The sequence below is a fragment of the Otolemur garnettii genome, unplaced genomic scaffold (assembly GCF_000181295.1).
Source record: "Otolemur garnettii isolate 467f Iridium unplaced genomic scaffold, OtoGar3 scaffold00001, whole genome shotgun sequence".
In the NCBI taxonomy this organism is placed as follows: Eukaryota; Metazoa; Chordata; class Mammalia; order Primates; family Galagidae; genus Otolemur; species Otolemur garnettii.
In genome coordinates, this window is record NW_003852396.1 from 59,153,376 (window position 1) to 59,171,494 (window position 18,119).

Sequence of the window (18,119 nt, forward strand, 5' to 3'; positions counted from 1 at the left end):
AATGGACAAAGTTAGGATTGGCACTCAGATCCCCTGGCAGCCTAATCAGTGGTCTGAACTTCCAGAGACATCATTTTTCTAGACTGAGCAGGCTGGAAGCATGATGATTATGGAAAGACTTGATCATTTCTTTCCACACAAGTGAAGGCTGCCATGTAAGTAAGCAGCAGGCTTTTGGGCATTTTACCCTCTTCAAAGACTGAGTATGGTCAGCACCAACATGGTCAGAGCTCGAAGGGTGTGTGGCCACACTGGAGGGTCATCCCAGCTCCAGGCAATGACTCCCAGCCTCTGGAAACCCATGTGGCAGAGTGAAAACAGACTTGAAATTTGGCTTAGGTTCTGCAATTAATGACCTGTGTGACTCTGGACAAATTACTTAATGTCTCTGTGTCTTACTTACCTCCAAGGGAACAATAATACCTTCTTCTCACCTCACAGGGTCTTTGCAAAGCTCAAGTGACATCACAGGGGGAAAGATCTTAGAAAAATGAAACTTTTTGCTTGAATGTAAAGAGAAGCAACAAGAAAGATCAACTTAGGGAATCTCCAGCAATGCAGGAGAAATCAGTTCCTGTTCCCACCTTGAGGAAGACACCACGTGAAGGAGAGGATCCCGAATTCCGATCTACAGAGCAAACTGGCCCCTTCGGGTGGTGGCGTGGGCCACTTGGACCAGCTATTGCCCTGTTCCAAAGCCAGGTATTTATGTTGCATCCCTCAGAATCATTAGGGATGGAGCCTTCCCCCTGGAGAGTCTTCTAGGAAGACCTGGAAAAGGGGCCCCTCTCATAGGGGAATGGAGATTTTATTAGGGAACCTCTAAAGGTGGTTTCCAAGCTAATGGAAGGGGGAATGGCATGTGACTTAGAAAGGAAGACGTTTAAGGCCACTGAAATTGCACCAGCAGGTGTCTGGCACTATCTGCAGCCTTAGAGAACAGTAGTGAGTATACTACTAATAATAGCAGCAACGACAGCTGACCTTGACTTAGCATATGTAGCAGGCATTCTTCTAAGTGCTTTTCATAAGAAGCCTTTAAGATTAGTACCCTCATGACCTTCATTTTCAGATGAGGGAACTGAGGCACAGGGAGACCAAGTCCTTTGCCCTATGATTCTGACACAGACAGTTTGTTCCAGAATTTGCACCCATAACCTTCACCCAACATACTGAGAACAAAGACCTCCCATTTCCCAAGGTGTGGCGTCCCTATCCGACTCCTCCCTCATGATATAAAGCTTACACAGCATATTAGAAATGCAGAGAAACCTTAACCATCCTTTATCTGTATGCTTCCCTTTCCACAGACGACTTAGGAAAACAGCAACAGAAGCAGGAAATAACTAAGGTATACTACTTTTAGGGTGCCTCCCATTTGTCTTTGCCACAGGAGCTGTTCTTCCCAACGTGGCTCTTGAAACTATTCTATTCTTGTACCTCATAGTCCTGACTTTATATTTCAAAGCAGTTCAGAAGCCCGGGCATAGGCAGGGAGTTTGGGGGTGGGTAGTGTGATCAAGAGTCCAGACTACTGAACTGGCCCGCCTCAAGGCCCAGCTGAAGGCCTGGGACACCAATGTCACTGTTGCCAATGAGAACCACTAAGACAGCCAGTGGACCCTTCTTTAAAAATATATCCCATGGACCAATGAAATTCAATTTCTAATGAAAGCAAGGAAAAACAATTATAGTTTCCTTTGTCTTTAAAGGAAAGGAAATAACTGTTGGTATATTTTACCATGTTCTTTTATTTTATTTATTTATATTTTTGAGACAGAATCTCACTCTGTCACCCTTGGTAGAGTGTTGTGGCATCATAGCTCACAGCAACCTCACACTCTTGGGCTCAAGTAATTCTCTTGCCTCAGCCTCCCGAGTAGCTGGGACTATAGGGGCCCACCACAACTCCTGGCTATTTTTAGAGAAGGAGGGGTCTTGCTCTGGCTCAGGCTGGTCTTGAACTCCTGAGCTCAAGCAATCCACTCACCTAAGCCTCCCAGAGTGCTGGGATTACAGGTGTGACATGACACACTCCAAGATCAGTGCTGTCTTTGGGTGTTTTTTATTAAAGAAGTTCATGTAAAAATATCTGACTGCCAGGGGTGGCGCCTGTGGCTCAAAGAGTTGGGCACTGGCCCCATATGCAAGAGGTAGTGGGTGCAAGCCTAGCTCTGGCCAGAAACTACAAAAACAAACAAACAAACAAAAAAATCCGACTGCAGAAGCACATCTGGCCACACAACCCTTCCCACCTCACGAAACCAACAGAGTTCCTCACTGCCGCTGCTGCAGTTTGGCAGTCAGCTGCGTTCCTTCTTAGCACACCTTTTTGTTATATTTTACTGCATAGCCCAAAAGTTCATCAAGTATGTGTTTCACTGAAGAGTTTTGAGAAGTTTTGAGGTGAGGAAGGGAGGAAGGATCCCCTGCAGCACTCACTACAACCACCTCCCAAATCTTCAAACCCCAGAAGATTGTTTCCAAGCCACACTACACAGGCCAATCTTCAAGTCTTCTAAGGGGACACAAACCCATGCTGTCCCTTTCGTTGAAATAAGTTTCCTTTGCGGGCACCTCTGCAAACCAGCTCGAGACTGGGTACCTCTTACCTCTTGCTGCTGGGGCTGAAAAACACAAGAGGCAGAAATTTCCACTGCAGTAAAAAGGGACTTAGTTGAGGTCTCTTGCAAAATAGGGCTAGAGAGGGCTCAGAAAACTGTGACTGCTTTATAGCCACCGTGGTACCTGTGGAATGTACCATTATAAGGAGCACAAAGGCTCCGGAATAACTGGGGCTCAGTCTTTCCTCTCCCTAGCCAGATACCACCACCACCATCATCATCATTACCACCACCACCATCATCATCAATCACTTTGTTGCTTTGGATGCATCCAGTGCTCCCTCCTCCTGTACCAGTTCACTCAGGCCACACCCCAGCCCAGATGCTGCTATGTCCATCTCCCTCAGCACTCTCACATTCACCCTGCCCTGAAAGGTAAGATGATGCCAGATGCCCTACTCTGAAATCTCTCCTCTGCTACTCAGCCTCGCATGAACCCCCACCCCACCTCAGTACTTCAATTTCATTATCATAAAATCCAAGCCACAGATACAGTACCTCATAGGGGTGGTTGTGAGGATTAAAGCATATGATATAGGTATATGTGTCTTAATCGGGATTTTTAGTTGCAATCCACATAAATAAGCTCTGGCTAAGTTAGGAAGAAAAAGGAGTTATTGTTAGTAAAACGATTTTGGAGCGCCCACAGATCTCCAGGTGAGGTTAAATAGTATGTTGCCAGGAATAACACCCCAAATCACCTCACAAAGCTAGTCTTCTGAAGAAAATTTTGCCATGTCACAGCTGCTCTCTCTATACACACTCTGTTCACCAGCACCAGGGTAATGGTCACAGCTGGCCCCACGGGCGGGACAGGGCTGGCATAGGCCCACCACCCTTGCAGAATGGACTGTGCTCAGTCTCCACCTCAGCCCATCAGCAGCTGCCGACCCACAGCCTGGGAGGTGCACTGGCAAAGCCTGGGTCTCCTAGCTGCAAAGGAAGCTGGGAAAACAAGTGACCCAGAATATTCAGCTTTCACACTGAGTGTTGGTGGGGAGGAGTATCCTGCAGAGAGAGGGTGTGTGTTCAGCTACTGACAGCCCCCAAGAGTGACTAAACTTCACTAAACAAATCAAATGTTTATTCCTGGACCTGATGTGCCTTAGCTTACCCAAGCCTGCATTGAGCACAGTGTGACAACACCATGCTGTAAAAATACTCATCACCAGTCCCTGCAGGGTCCCCACAACAGAACTGTCCACCCATGAAACCTACCCATCCCCACATCCCAGTCTCTTTTTATTCTCATTTCCAAGGAAACTAATAGCTATCTAATAAATATGTGCTAAATTTGGATGACTGACAATGGCTGAGTCAGGGTCCGATTCTTTCCTGAATCTTTCTGTTCCACAGGAGACTCCAGGAGCCACAGAGCTCCCACCCCAAGGGATTTCAAGTAGCTGTGAAATTTACCCTGGAGAGTGTTTTGGTCAGCAAGGAGGTCTTTCTGAGATATCTGCTATTCAAGAAATCCTTAGATGAAACAATATCACCAACTTCCTAATAGCCCCATGCCTCAAGCCACCCAACCTTGCCCCCATGCCCCAGGTGATCTTCGGGGCAAGTGTTATCACCTTCATTTGGTCAATGAGATGCCCAGAAAGGCTTAATGAACTTGCCCAGGGGGTAACTGTGTTAAACAGAACAAGACCTAGTTTCTTGACTCCCAACCAAGTACTCTTTACTTTCTACCATTCCTAACTGCCCCTCTTCAGATGGAGGAAAATCCCAGTGGTTATCAGTGAATACAGAACAAAGACAGCCATGAGAAAGTGCCTGGGAGGCTGGCAGGGAAGAAGAAACACCCCGGATGACCCCCTCTTGGAGCACATCCTATTTGCTATGATTCAACCCTGAGTGTTTTTGAATGGGCTCTGATTCCAAAACATTTACATTCACCAGGAGGCATGAATATAATTACTTCCTTTTTGTCTCAAAAATTGCTAAAATTAGGGGATGTACAACAACCACAGAAGGAATTCAGGAGCGGAGGTGAGAACAGGGGAAGGGGCCCAATCTGCAAAACCAATGTGGGCCTTTTTAGCCACAGCGCTGGGGAAAGCCTGCCATCTCCCAGCTCCGTGATTAAAGCAACTGCAAATTAGTTTCAGCAAAGGTCTTTCCCCTTAAATTGAAAAGCACTGTGTAATGGAATTTCATAGGCGCTGCTTTGGAAATGACTTCATACCTCACTCTGTTCAGAGCTGAGAGGCAGCCACAGGCCATGAATCATAAGAGGCTGGCGCTCTCCTGGGGCTGCTGAACCATCCTCCGAATTCCACATCTAGAAATTCACAGACAACTCGGCCCCATCTTATAACCAGGGGAGGGAATTATTCAACGCAGAGCTCAGGAGTCACTGCTGCTTGGTTAGTAGCCTTCTCCTCCCCCAGGCCAGACTATCTACCTGCAAACTAGGCTTTGTACCCCAGTCAGGCTCTTCGGGGTTGCCAGCTGCAAATGGCTCGCCCAGGTACATGCATTTTAAATAAAAGGCTCTGAAAGGCTCTGGGATTGAGGGGATCCAGTAAGATTTCCAATAGAAATGATGAAGTCAAGCTGACAAAGGTATATTGACATGCTGAAGGCCACATGGTCTTCACTGGCCAACTTAGATTTCCTGGGGGCACTCTAGTGACTATGGGCTCAGGTTCAAATTGTTGGCAGCTTTATAGTAAATCAAGCAGTGTCAAGCCTGATTGACTGCAATTTCCCTACAACCTAAATGATTAATACATTTATGGAAGGAGAAAGTATTAGCACCTGCTCTGTGCCAGACACCAGGCCATGCGCTGAGTTACAGCAGCAAGGAGGACTAGGACTTAGGGCTCTCAAGGAGCTTTCAATCCCATAATGGAGCCCAGGCCATGCTCAAATAAGTCAATCAATGGATATACAACTGCAATTATGACAATGCCATACTTGTGGGAGTTCCTGAGAGAGCCCAGGAGAGGGAATTAGACCTGTTCTGGGCATCTGGAAGCCACCCAAGGAAGAGGCTAAAAGGCAAGGAAGAGCTATACAGAGAGGGAAGGGGCAGCACTAGGCAAAGGGCACAGCGTGGGCACAGCCCTGTAGGACAGGGCTGGTAGGCATTAAGCTTAGTGAGCAAAGGGAGCAGAGGGAATCAGAAGGGTCAGATCCTGTGGGGCTGCACAGGAGTTTTATCTTTGTCTGAAATGCAAATCACATGCCATAGATGGGGGTGAAGGTGAAAGGATGGTCTCATCCGATTGGAAAATCTCTCTCTGGCTGTAGCATGCATGTCATATTAGAGCGGGGTGGGGAGGGGAGGCATTAACTGTTTGCCAAAAGTCCTTTAAGGAAAGTAGGTATTCAAAGCCTTGCCGGCTCTGACCTGCTGCACCCAGAATCACAAGGTCAATGACACAGCCAACTCAGGCATTCAGGGCACCAGTCTCCTACCCCAAAGCTATTTCCCTGACCACATTACCTAGTAGTAGCATAATTTGGAAGGTGTGATATGGTCACCTGGGCAGTAAGCTGGTGCGCCAGGCAGCCATACCTTCACCTCTCCGGGAACTACCCAGTGGCACAGCCAAAACACGGAGGTACTGACTTCAATACTGGGCTCGTCAGCACCCACCTGTGGCTTCTTTACAACTAATACTGTCTACGTACCCTCTACTGTGACAGAAGTTCCAGTATGTGCTCTTAAAAACAATAATAATGATTAAAAAAACAAACTTCTAGTTGCAAACATCCTTATGGACTAGTGATGAGAAAGATAGCAGGTTACCCAGTGGACCAAACTGAATGTATTCTAAGAACTAGGGCTCAACTTTTGTGGTGATTAATTACCTGAGAGTTAAAATACATTGTACTCAGTTTGTTATTTCACATTTGCTAATCATTTAATTAAAATATTTACCTAAGGTAATAGTATTAATTATTGAACTGTTCTCAATATGTTTTTTTAATTTATTACAATCCTGTTGAAACCATGCCAAGCAGATACAGCATATCTAGAGACCAGCCCCTTCCCCTCTCTCCAATCCACCAGTGGTTCACGTGCTCACTCTCCCTTTGTTTCAGTTAAAACTTCACTTAGCCAACATGGAGGCACCAGCCTGTAATCCCAGTCATTCAGAAGAGGCTGAGGCCGGAGGATGGCTTGAGCCCAAGAGTATAGGGTTACAGTGAGCTATGATGACACCACTGCACTCTAGCCTGAGTGATAGAGCAAGACCGTCTCAAAAAAAAGTCATCATTATGCTACCCAGAAGGGGGTGCTCATGAGCCTGGCAGCAGCCTCAACCCACATCAGCATGGATTTGATTGTTTAGTTAGAAATCAGGGCTCTGCACAAATGAAAAGTAACAGAAATGGTCCTTGATTGGGAGATGAAGGTAGAGAGACACAAAGGCAAGTCCACATGTGCACCTGTGGTGGCAGTCAGCAGCCTTGAAGGCTTTGGGTGCCAGGAAGGGAATTAGCAAATCTCAGGTTCTGGTGTATCCTTGGCTTTTTCTTTATCGGTGTGACAAGGAAGGACACATGTTTAACAAACTCCACTTCCTTTTCTTCCTGAAGAACATGAATCCAAATTTCCAGCCACCCCTTCAGTTAAGTGAGACTGTGTAACTTTGGCCCAGCGAAGTGTGGTGAGAAGTGATACGCTGCTTCCAGGCCTGGCCCATGAAAATCTCTTGCAGAATTCTCCTCTCTGTAGACCTATCGCCATGATGCATGGGGAAGGCTCCATTGAGTTAGAGCAGCAGTTCTCAAGCAGGGGCCATTTTGCCCCTCTCCGCCAGCAACATTTGGCAATGTGTGGTTGTCACAACTTGCCAACAATTAGGTTGTCACAACTGGAAGCACATCCTATTGAAATCTAGTAGGTAGAGGCCAGGGATCCAGCCAAATATCCTGTAAAGCACAGGACAGCCCCCACAACAAAAAATTATCCAGCTCCAAATGTCAATAATGCTGCTGTTGAGAAATCTGACTTAGAAAGAAGCAAGGGCACAAGGTGGGTTCTGAGATGACTGCATGGAACAGAGTGCCACACACACATGCACATGCACATATACACCCATGCACAGATTTGCACTACCTGGTGATTTCAACAAGAAATACCTTTATTGTGTTAAGTCACTGAGATTTGGGGATGACTCATTGTAACAGGTGACATTCTTTACTTTAACAAATACAGTCAACAGAGGTTAGCCTTTCTGTGGAGGACAAGCATGACCTAATAACAGAGCTGCATCACTTGACAGGTACAATGAAGGTTTCTGGAATAAAGAAGTGAAGGACAATGGATAGCTGACCCTGTCCTTTAATTCATGAGGCCCATGAGACAACGGGGATGTTGTCTCTACAGCAGCAGAAACAGAGACTGTTTCAGAGCTTTTCTCAACAACAGTAGAGGTTTCAGAGCTTTCTCGCTCTAAATGACCCAGGGCAGCCCCTTTGCAGAGAAATTTAGCAACATGGCCCAAGAACCCAACCCAACATCTGTTCAGGAGAAACACAAGAACAGCCTTTTTCCCTCTTTCACTCAGCCTCTTTTGTGTGATGGGGACAGCTGACAATAATCACTAAGGTCCTTTTAGTGTATGGTCTGGTCTTGCTGTGACTAATAAGATGATAGGTTGCATATATCCTCTTTATGGTTGTTCATTATATCACCCTAACATAAAGTAATTTAATTTCAGTAGGATAATTAGAGTATTTCTAACCTAACTGATAGTCTGAATGAAATGAGATTCTCACAAGGAGATTTGTGTATCAGGAGACTGGTGACCTCTGGCCCCAATTTTCACACAGTGTATTAATCTAACAGCCCAACTTCCCAGGCACACTGTATCCATGTATTTCTGAGCCTGTGGGTTATAGAACACAACCACAAATGCCATTGCTTTATTTATAACGAGATTTCCTTGGGCTCAAGGAGACAGATCATGATATTTTAACGAAGGCCTTCAGACTGACAGAGTATCCATGTGTTAACTCCAGACTTTAGAACCAAACGTGCCACAGCAGAAGTGTGGCCCTGTCTGGGGTCTCAAAGCTTCAGCTCTGCAGGAGAAATAAAGGCCAAGCCCTGAAAGACGTCTGCCTGACTGGACAGCTCCAGGCCACCCCCATAGGGACAACCTCATCCTGGCTCAGGGACACAGGAAGATGGCCTGACTTTCACCTGCTCCCTTGGGGAGGTGTAGGAAGAATCTGCTCATTAAGTCTGAGATTGAATGACAGGGAAAAAGATACTGCTGGACAAGAGAAACAGTAGAGGCTGGCACAGGTCAGACCAGCAGTCTGAGCAAGCGGAGAGCAGCAGACCTCCAGCCTGCTCTCACCCCATCCCCAAACATGCCCCCAGTGCAGACCCAGCTAACCTCCATCCATGCTGGCCCCAGACCCTACCATTACAGCCACTCTTTTATGCTAGTCATTGGAGGCAGGATGCTGGCTCCTAAGAAAATCTGCTACTGAAAACACTCCCTATTATTCATTCATTGAGTATCCACATGTACCAACTGCTAGTCAGGGACAACACAGGCAAAGCCTATTTCCTGACTCCTTCTGTTTTTTTGGTTTTATTGCTTAAGGCTTCTAGGTAAATTTCCTTTAAATTCTTTTCAGAATTTAATGTGAGAAAGAAAGAAGTATTTCTCTAGAAAAAATACCATGCTTTCTTTTATCAGATAATGAGAATTATGCACCTCATCTTATTCCCCTTGTTTTCTTGGGTGCCAGGAAGCTCAGAGACTAACGTCATTCCCGATTATGAGAGCAGCATTAAGTTAGATTTTTGTGTCTTTTTCCTTATTTTCTGTTTTCTTATTTTTCACTTCTTAGCAAAAAGGCTTTATTTAAATGACCCAAATTTATTTAAGTGACCCAAATTTGGCAAGACTTTTCAAGTTCAATTGGAGAAGGGTATGTTTTATTTTTTTAAATAAACAAAGACCACTGTTAAAAATCCTTCCCTAAGTATTTCTTAAGTGCCTATTGTTAACTAAAATCTGCTCAGCTCACGAAGGGTCCTTTTCTAAGCACTTCGTACCAGCCCTCTGAGGTAAGTATTACTACTATCCTCACTTTGACAATGAGGGAGAACAGGGAGGATGGAAGGCAATTGTTGGGGATCTCACCCAATGTGCCCAATGTAAGGGTGTTCAGCAGGTCACCTGAGTAAAGGGCTAAACTACAGCTTGAACTTTACCTTGGAAATGAAAACAATGCAAACTAAATATTTGTACCCTCATATTAATCTGAAATAAAATGAAATATAGCTCAATTTTTTTAAAAATGAAGGACTCAGGCAACAAAGAAGCTAACCATTTTGCCTAAGATTACACATATGATAAGGAGTAGAACCAGGATTAAAACCTGGGCACTCTGGCATTGAAGGCTGCCTTCTTTTTTAGAGATAGAGTCTCACTCTGTCACCCTGGCTAAAGTACAGTGATGTCATCAGAGCACACGTTACAACCTGGGCTCAAGTGATCCTCCTGCCTCAGCTTCCCAAGTAGCTGGAACTACAGGTGCATGCTACGATGCCTGGCTAATTTTTTTTTTCTATTTTTAGTAGAGATAGGGGTGTCTCACTCTTGCTCAGGCTGGTCTTGAACTCCTGAGCTAAGGTGATCCTCCCACCAGGGCCTCACAGAGTGCCTGAATTCTAGGCATGAGCCACTGTGCCCAACCTCCCCTTTTAACCACTGCTTCTCAGCTTAGGCAACAGGAATGCATGTGACATGTATTGGTGCCTCCTCCCTGGCTGCCTCACCTCACACTTCTGAGCCCCCTTTATACCTGCCATTGGCACAGCAGCCAGCCTACTTGGGAGCTGACAGCACCTGGCCTTGGGACTATGAAGAATCTTTTGCTTTCTGTTTGGGGATGTCTCTTCCCCAACCTCATGAGAGATTTGCAGGAGTCTGTTTGGTGATCCTGACACTTCATACACTTGGCAGAGAGAGAGAGTTAATGTCACACAAAGCAAGTGTTGGCCAATGGATGGTGGCTCCAGGAAATGAATACTCCCCATTTCTGTCTTATGAGCAGAGAATTCTAAGGCCCATTCCACCCAGCTTCTCAGGGATCCCCAGTAGAATTTAGCCCCCAGGACCCCTATAATCAATCAGCTTAGTGATATTACATGGGTTCTCCTTCCTCCAATTCACATCTCCTGGCCCCACTCTTGTCCCTTGGGACCGGTTTCTGAAACAAACTACATGGGCACAAGATCTTGTCTCAGCTCTGCTTTGGGGGGAAATCAAGGACAAAACACTACAATTCCTAGCTTGAGAAGTTCAGATTAGAGTGACATGTCATTTTAAGCAGAAAAACTCAGTAACAATGTATAAGAAATTATGCCTCGAGCTGTAAAAACATGAGAGTGCAGAGAAAGTGGAAAAAGTAGGAAACTACACTAAAGTGTCAATGGAGCAAGGCAGCACATTCACTTATGTATCGTCTGTGATTGCCTTCCGACTTCAACCAACTTGAGCAGCAGCAACAGAAACCTATGGCCCATGAAGCCTAAAATATTCACTCTCTGGCTGTTTATTGAGAGGTCTGTGAATTCCATTAGGATAATAGAAAATCCAGAATCCTACAGAAAACAGACAATGGGCACACACAGCATTTGAGGGGTGGAGGTTGGGACAGTCGGGACAAGGTAGGATGAGTCAGACTGTTGAAGCGAGCGAGGGATCACAGTCAGAGGCACAGTTTCACTGAGACAGAGGTGAGAGCAGCTGGGTTCCTCCAGGCAGTTCACAATTGCAGGAGAGGAAGGACTGCAGCAAAAGTGATGGAATGTGAGGCTCCAGCCAGAGATTTCTTCCAGGTCTCTATTGCTCGTTGTTTCCTTCAGTAGCCAAAGATGCTGTAACAGAGAGGAACCCAGAGCCTGGTGGCACCTTCCACTGGGGAGCGTTTACGAGAAGTCTGTCAGATTTACGTTCTGATGAGTGGTGGGAGCGCTGCTCCTGAAACAACCCTCTGCACCTGCACATCCCTGACGTTAAAGACCCACCCCCGTGCCTGCCTCAGGCTATGCCATCTCCTGTCTTCTGCTCCTACTGCTGCTAAACCAGCCACTGCTAAGCTGGCACTATTATGGTCAGAACCCACCCACCGGGTGGTCAGATGATGCCCCGTAGGCCTGCCTTGTGTCTTCCCAGCATAAGGATCCAGTAATGTGACGAGAACAATCATGGAAGACTAAGACCTGCCACATGGCCCTAGGGGACGGCCACATGGGAGGGAGGGAATCCATCATGTGAGTTATTTCATTTAGTTCTTTCAAGAAACACTGAGGACAAAATACACGGGAGGCAAGGCAATACACTCAGTGTATATAAATGATTAAAGCACTGTCCTGCCCACTAGGTGCTTACAGTCTAATAGGGTGGAGGTAGGAATGCACAGGTAAATTAGGCCCACACACCAAGAGGGGAAATGCTGCCCAGTCTGTGGTTCCCTGAGTCAAGCAAGCAATGGGGTGAAGACAAGAAGGGTTCTGCTTGTGGGAAGGTCAGGGAAGGCTTCAAGAGAGAGAAGATGCTCAAAGGGCTTCCCCAGAAGGGCCTGGGGACAGCATAGTCCAGGCACGTGCACAGCCGAGAAGCTGTGAATCACACATCTCACCTGGGGAGATGCTCAGACTGACGGTGTGCTCACCTGAGCATTACCAGACTTCCACGCACATCTGTCTGATTTTCAAAGAACTATAGGCACTCCAATGCCTTAAGCTCAAACACATTTTAGGATCTTAGGGGGCTCCAGGTTCGTTGCCACAAACATCAGTTGTTACTGAACTGATAGATGAAGAAACAATAGTTAGTAGAGTTTCCTGGTTGACCAATTTCAGATAAACCCATTTTTCTTTTGCCCATATATAGATGGAACCAAGAAAATGGATCTAAACATCTGCACGAGGCCAGACTGCCCGCCTCTGAGTGGGCAGGTTGGCACCTACCTTCTGCAAGTTTGGCCTTCCTGGGAGCTTGGCCTCAGGTTGAGTAAACGGACACGTGTAGAGGAGCCTAACACAATTATATTCTTTTTTTCACTGTTTTTTTTAATCAACATAATTCAAGTGTGCCACACAAGTTTAACTATAGGTTCAAGTGTGCCAGGAGATAGAAAAGGTTGAAAACACTGCTTTAGAGTATGAGGCTAATGCTGCAGAAGCCAGTATCAGGTGTTGGTGCCTCTCTGGTTCTCCCTGAAGACTGGCTGACTAGCTCCCAGGGGAGGGGGATGTAATCCAGCATCTGACACAGGAGTGGTATTAATGCTACAATGGCCATCATGGTTCACCCTTTGCCAGGCAGTGTGTTAGGGGATTTATAAACATAATTCCAGTTAGACCTCAAAAGATAAGACTCATTCACTCCTTAAACAAATGAGGAAACCGAGGCAAAAAAAAGATTAAGTACCTTGGTCACACAACTATCAATGCAGCAAGGAACAACATCATCTGGTTCCTGCCGTGTTCTGTAACTACTAAGCAGTGCTACTGCCTACAGACAAAAGAAAACTGCCTTAGTTTCATTATTTAAAGAAGACTTGTTCTTTGCTGCCAAGTGAAAATAAAATGTAGACTTAATCTTGCTTTTCACTTGGAAAAAAAAAAAAAACGGGCTGATGTTAATCAAACCAATGACAGGCTACTTGCCCTCCTTCCAAAATGCCAGATCAGGGTAGTGAGGTAAAGAGACCTAAAATAAACACGGCACGGGCCGCCCTAGCAAGGCAGTGGGCCGTGCAGGCCTAGAGAGTCTAGAAGAGTGCTGGTCCAGCAACATAAGACAGACCTATGTTCCTTCTCCTGGTGCCTAAAGAACACGCACCAGGGACACCGTGAGTTGATGCTGCAGAGAAAGAGAGGTGACACAGCACAGCCCTCCTCCCCAGCAGGTCACTTGCCTGCTTGCTCTCAGCCCCCATCTTACCCTTCCATGCTCTGCTTTTATTTTAGGGCTACTGGGATCCCCACAAACTCTCTTGTAGCTGGCTTCTGATTTAGTTCTAGCAGTGGGAGGCATTGGGGGAAGTGTGGGAGGCAGGACATGGGGACAAAAGGAGGTCAGCAGTGGGCCCTAGCTTCCTACAGCAGCTCGTAACTGCTTCTTCCATTCCAGCCCCAACACTTAACATCCTCCCCTCATTCCCAGCTCTGGCATGCCACAGCCCTTCCTCCAGGGTTCCAGCACCCTCCATAGTTCTGATAATATTACCTTCTCCCTGCTATTCCCCCAACCCTGAAAGTAAGATTTTCTATAGTTGCTAATCCCTGCATTATGTTATTGTTACCTTTTTGCTCTTTGAGTCCACCTAACACCTGTATTGCCAATTCCCTGCATTAAATTCCTTCTGTTTTAAAAGACCTCAAGTTCCTGACTGGACTCCAAATGACATGCTCCATGTATCCGTGTCCACAACTGTTAGAAAAGGTATTTCCAGGATTTTCAGTGATTCTTCCTCACCATCCTGACTTTCCTACCTAGAGCATATTTCTCTAGCTTCAGTCCTACCTAGAAATAGTCTATAGTTTACTGATCATTTACGTCCTTTGTAAACATCATTACTCTTAATTGTCACGTCTAACACAGGTGCAGCTAAACAACATTTTAAAGATATTGATTGGAAGTCCTAAGTCTGAGGTCACACAGCTGTTAAGGGAGTGAGTCTGAATGAGAATGGAAGCACCCCTGACCTAGCCAGGCTCTCCACTTCCCTGCCTCCTCTCTCCTCTCTTACCTCCTTGTGCAAAGGCCTGCTCTGGCTCTTTGATCTGTGCTTTTCTACCTTTTCCTGCCTCTCATTCCTTTCTCTCTCTCTATTACCTGAGTAAAATGTCTACCTTTTAAAAGACGCCACCAGGCCAGGCGCAGTGGCTCACGCCTGTAATCTTAGCACTTAGGAGGCCAAGGCGGTGGATTGCCTGAGCTCACAGGTTCAAGACCAGCCTGAGCCAGAGCGAGATCCCATCTCTAAAAAATAGCCAGGCACAGTAGCAGGTGCCTGTAGTCCTAACTGCTTGGGAGGCTGAGACAAGAGGATCACTTGAACCTAAGAGTTTGAGGTTGCTGTGAGCTAAGATGCCATGGCACTCTACCAAGGGTGACCAAGTGAGGCTCTGTCTCAAAAAAATAAAAAAAGAGGCTCCCTACTTCCCGCCCTCAAAAGGACTAAGTTCTGACTACTTGGTTCCTGAAGATGAGCGTTCTTTTCTACTGTCTCAGACTTTGCTAGCAGCCTGGGCTTAACCTAGTAGCTCAGCCATCCCCCATGGTCACTCTCCTATTGGCTAAGTTCACTCCCCTTTATCTCTCCCCTCTCCTACTTGAGTGATCCAGCAGTTCTGCTATTTGCAAAGCAGGGAGATCTAGTGCCAGCTCCCCTGTAATTGGAGGTGCAGACCTTGAGAGGTAAAGTATGAGAGGATTTTAAAAGCTTAGTAAACATCTTAAGGGTATCTGCTTTAATGATTATTTAGGAACAAACTACAGTGACCACATGAATGGCTGATGCACAAACACTTACATACCAGAGGACATTCCAAAACAGTCTGTTCTCCCAGGAGTTTCAAGATTTCCCTAACAATACTTGTTTATACTCTTGACTGGTTTGGTGAGCTATTCTTTAATAAGCAATGTAAAGGTAAATTTCAGTCCCACAAGGAGAGAACTTAAACATAATTTGCAAAATAAACTAATAATCTCAAATTGCTGGCTTCTAAGATGCCCATTTTAATTGTTTCAGATTTAAGCAATCATGCTAAAATGAAGGAAACCAACATTGATTTTTTTTTTTTTTTAAAAAGAAAGAAGAACAGTTAACATTTGCTAAGTATGCATATTTTGTTGGGCAACGTGCTCACAACTTCAAGTGCCCTATCTCATTTAATACTCCTAACAATCCTCTAAAGAAGATTTCTAGTGTTATTACTGTCTCCGTGTTACAGATGAGACAACTGAGTCTTAAACAGATTAAGAAACCAGTTCCCCAGGCGTTGCTGGAGGAGGCAGGTGTCACCTGACAGTTTCTCCATGGGGGCTGCACCCTTAACCACCACACCACCTGTCTCCCCTCGCTGGCCAGTCCCCAGTTCCCGCCTGGCACATCTTTTTTCAGCAGTTTGGCCCTGAATACACTTCAGGATAAGTTCCTCCGTTGTGATAAACAGGGCCCACGATCTCTGACAGCTGTTCCCCGCTCTTCATCATCATCTGAAACAATCAGTAAGCATTAGAGAGTACTTTTCCCTTTACAAAGGTGATAATTAGATAACAAGCTGAGATTAAAGTAATTACAGTTAGACAGCTGGCGAGGCAGCACAGTCATGCTGAAATATTGTTGGTACTTCAGCATCTGGTTCTAATAACAGCATAGGCTAAAGGATTTTACATTAATTACAGAACATAATTTAATATAAACATATTTAATTACAATTGATGAGCGATAAACTGTTCAAGAATGGCTTAACCCCTTCCGCGTGTCAAAGTGATGGGAACTTTGGGCGGGCTGTGGCCTGTCCCCCGGTCTTCCTCACCCTCCCCCACATGTCCTGCACACCTCCCTGGCACCCTCTCCTGGAGGAACCCCCCTCAAAGAAGGACCGTTCTAGGCAAGGATGTTGCTCATTGATCATCCCATGGACAATGCTGGGAAAAAAAAGGACTAGAGCGTTCCTCTCCAAGGCCTGACCAGCTCCCTCTCTCATGACCCTGCTCTGCTGAAATGAGGCGGCTTCCCCACTCCTCACCTGCTCTTCCCCACGTTCTAACACCTTCGTGTGCTTTGCTTCTGCCAGTCCAGCCTACTAAACAATCCTTAGACCTCTTAAGAAAAAGCTCAAAGGTAAATTTTTTTTTCTTACAAAATTAAGACTAGGAAATCCCTGGGCACAGTAGTCAAAGCCTTTTCACAATTTAAGAGTCTGTGTAACACCTGGAAACTTCGACTTGAGACAGGACATTATTCTGGCAGGAATTCTTCCTTACACGCTGCCCATGCTAGCCCTACCCACAAAACTGGCAGAAGCTGACCTTGGGGGAAGCAGTTTCTAAATTAGGACCACACAGGCACAATCTCCCCCAGATAAAGAACTCAACCATTATTCCCTGCACATTATCTTTCCGGAAGCCTCTTTATGAATGAGAGGCAGTCAAAAGTCACAAAACCCAAGCACGGCTAGGTTTCAATTCTATGGAGGTCACTCAAGAGTCAACCCCAAAAGATACAAGGCTGACCCTTCCTAACAAAGAGTGCGTAGCCCTGAATGAGTTGGAAAATTCACTGCCAAGTTTCTCTCATGAAAAATAGTGGGAAATTACAAATAAGCTCAAATACAGTTTTAACCTATTGCTATAGATTGCCGAGTATGAAGCATACATTCTTCTAAAAGCACAACGACCGTTTATTATTCATAAGTGAGCAAGTGCAACCTACTTCTAGAGGAATTACTGGCAGCTCTACATAAGGTAAAATGAGTGTGAAGACTCAGGACCACATTGCACACGAGAGAAACAGGCACTCTCAAAGTGAAAGTTGTTTTATACATATCCCTGAGGAAAAAGAAATTTAAGTGGCCTGACATACCAAATCTGCAATCTGAGTGAGAACTGCAAGGTACTTTTCATAGATGAAGCACTTTTATGGAAAGGAGGGAGGGAGAGAAAAGGAAAATAATGAATACAGTAAAGCATTTGTTACTTAAGTTACTACCACTGTCATTAAATTAAAAACTTATGTGTGTCAGATCACGCGAGCAAAAAAATTAAAAGATAACCCACAGCAGGGGAGAGAATGTTTACAAATATGATAAGGGTCTAGTATCCAGATTGTGTAACAAATGCTTACATCTCAATAATAAGAAGACAAATAGCACAATCATAAAAGTATGTAAAGGAGTTGAACTGATGCTTTTCCAAAAAAGATACCCCAAAGTCCAACGAGCACATGGGAAGACGCTCCACCTCATCCCTGTTTAGGGAAATATGAATCAAAACCAGAATGAGATACCACTTCACAGGCACCCAGGAGGGCTATCATCAAACAGATGATAGCGAGTGTTGCTGAGGCTGATGGGAACAGAAACGGCACAGTCTCTGGAAAACAGTTTGACGGCTCCTCAGAAAGTTGAAGAGCAACTACATGACCTAGCAATTCCATTCTAGGTATATACCCAGAAGAACTGACACCTGTCCACAGGAAGACTTGTGCACAAAATATTCATAGCAGCATTATTCCTAATCATCGAAGAGTGCAAACTGTCCAAAAGTCCATGAAATGATGAATGAATAAACAAAATGTGGCATATTCATACAAAGGGATATCATTCATTCATATAAAGATGTACCAAAGTCCAATGAGCACATGGGAAGGATGTATCACTACTTCATTCATTCCTACTGGGAAGGATGGGCACTGAGCACATGGGAAGGATGTATCACTACTTCATTCATTCCTACTAGGAAGGATGGGCACTGAGCACATGGG

General features: G+C 45.4%; 1 protein-coding gene across 1 annotated transcript in view; it reads right to left on the minus strand.

Moving 5' to 3' along the window:
* Positions 1 to 18,119, minus strand: part of LOC105886490 — a 188,550-nt gene that overhangs the window by 80,187 nt on the left and 90,244 nt on the right. The window lies entirely within an intron of this gene.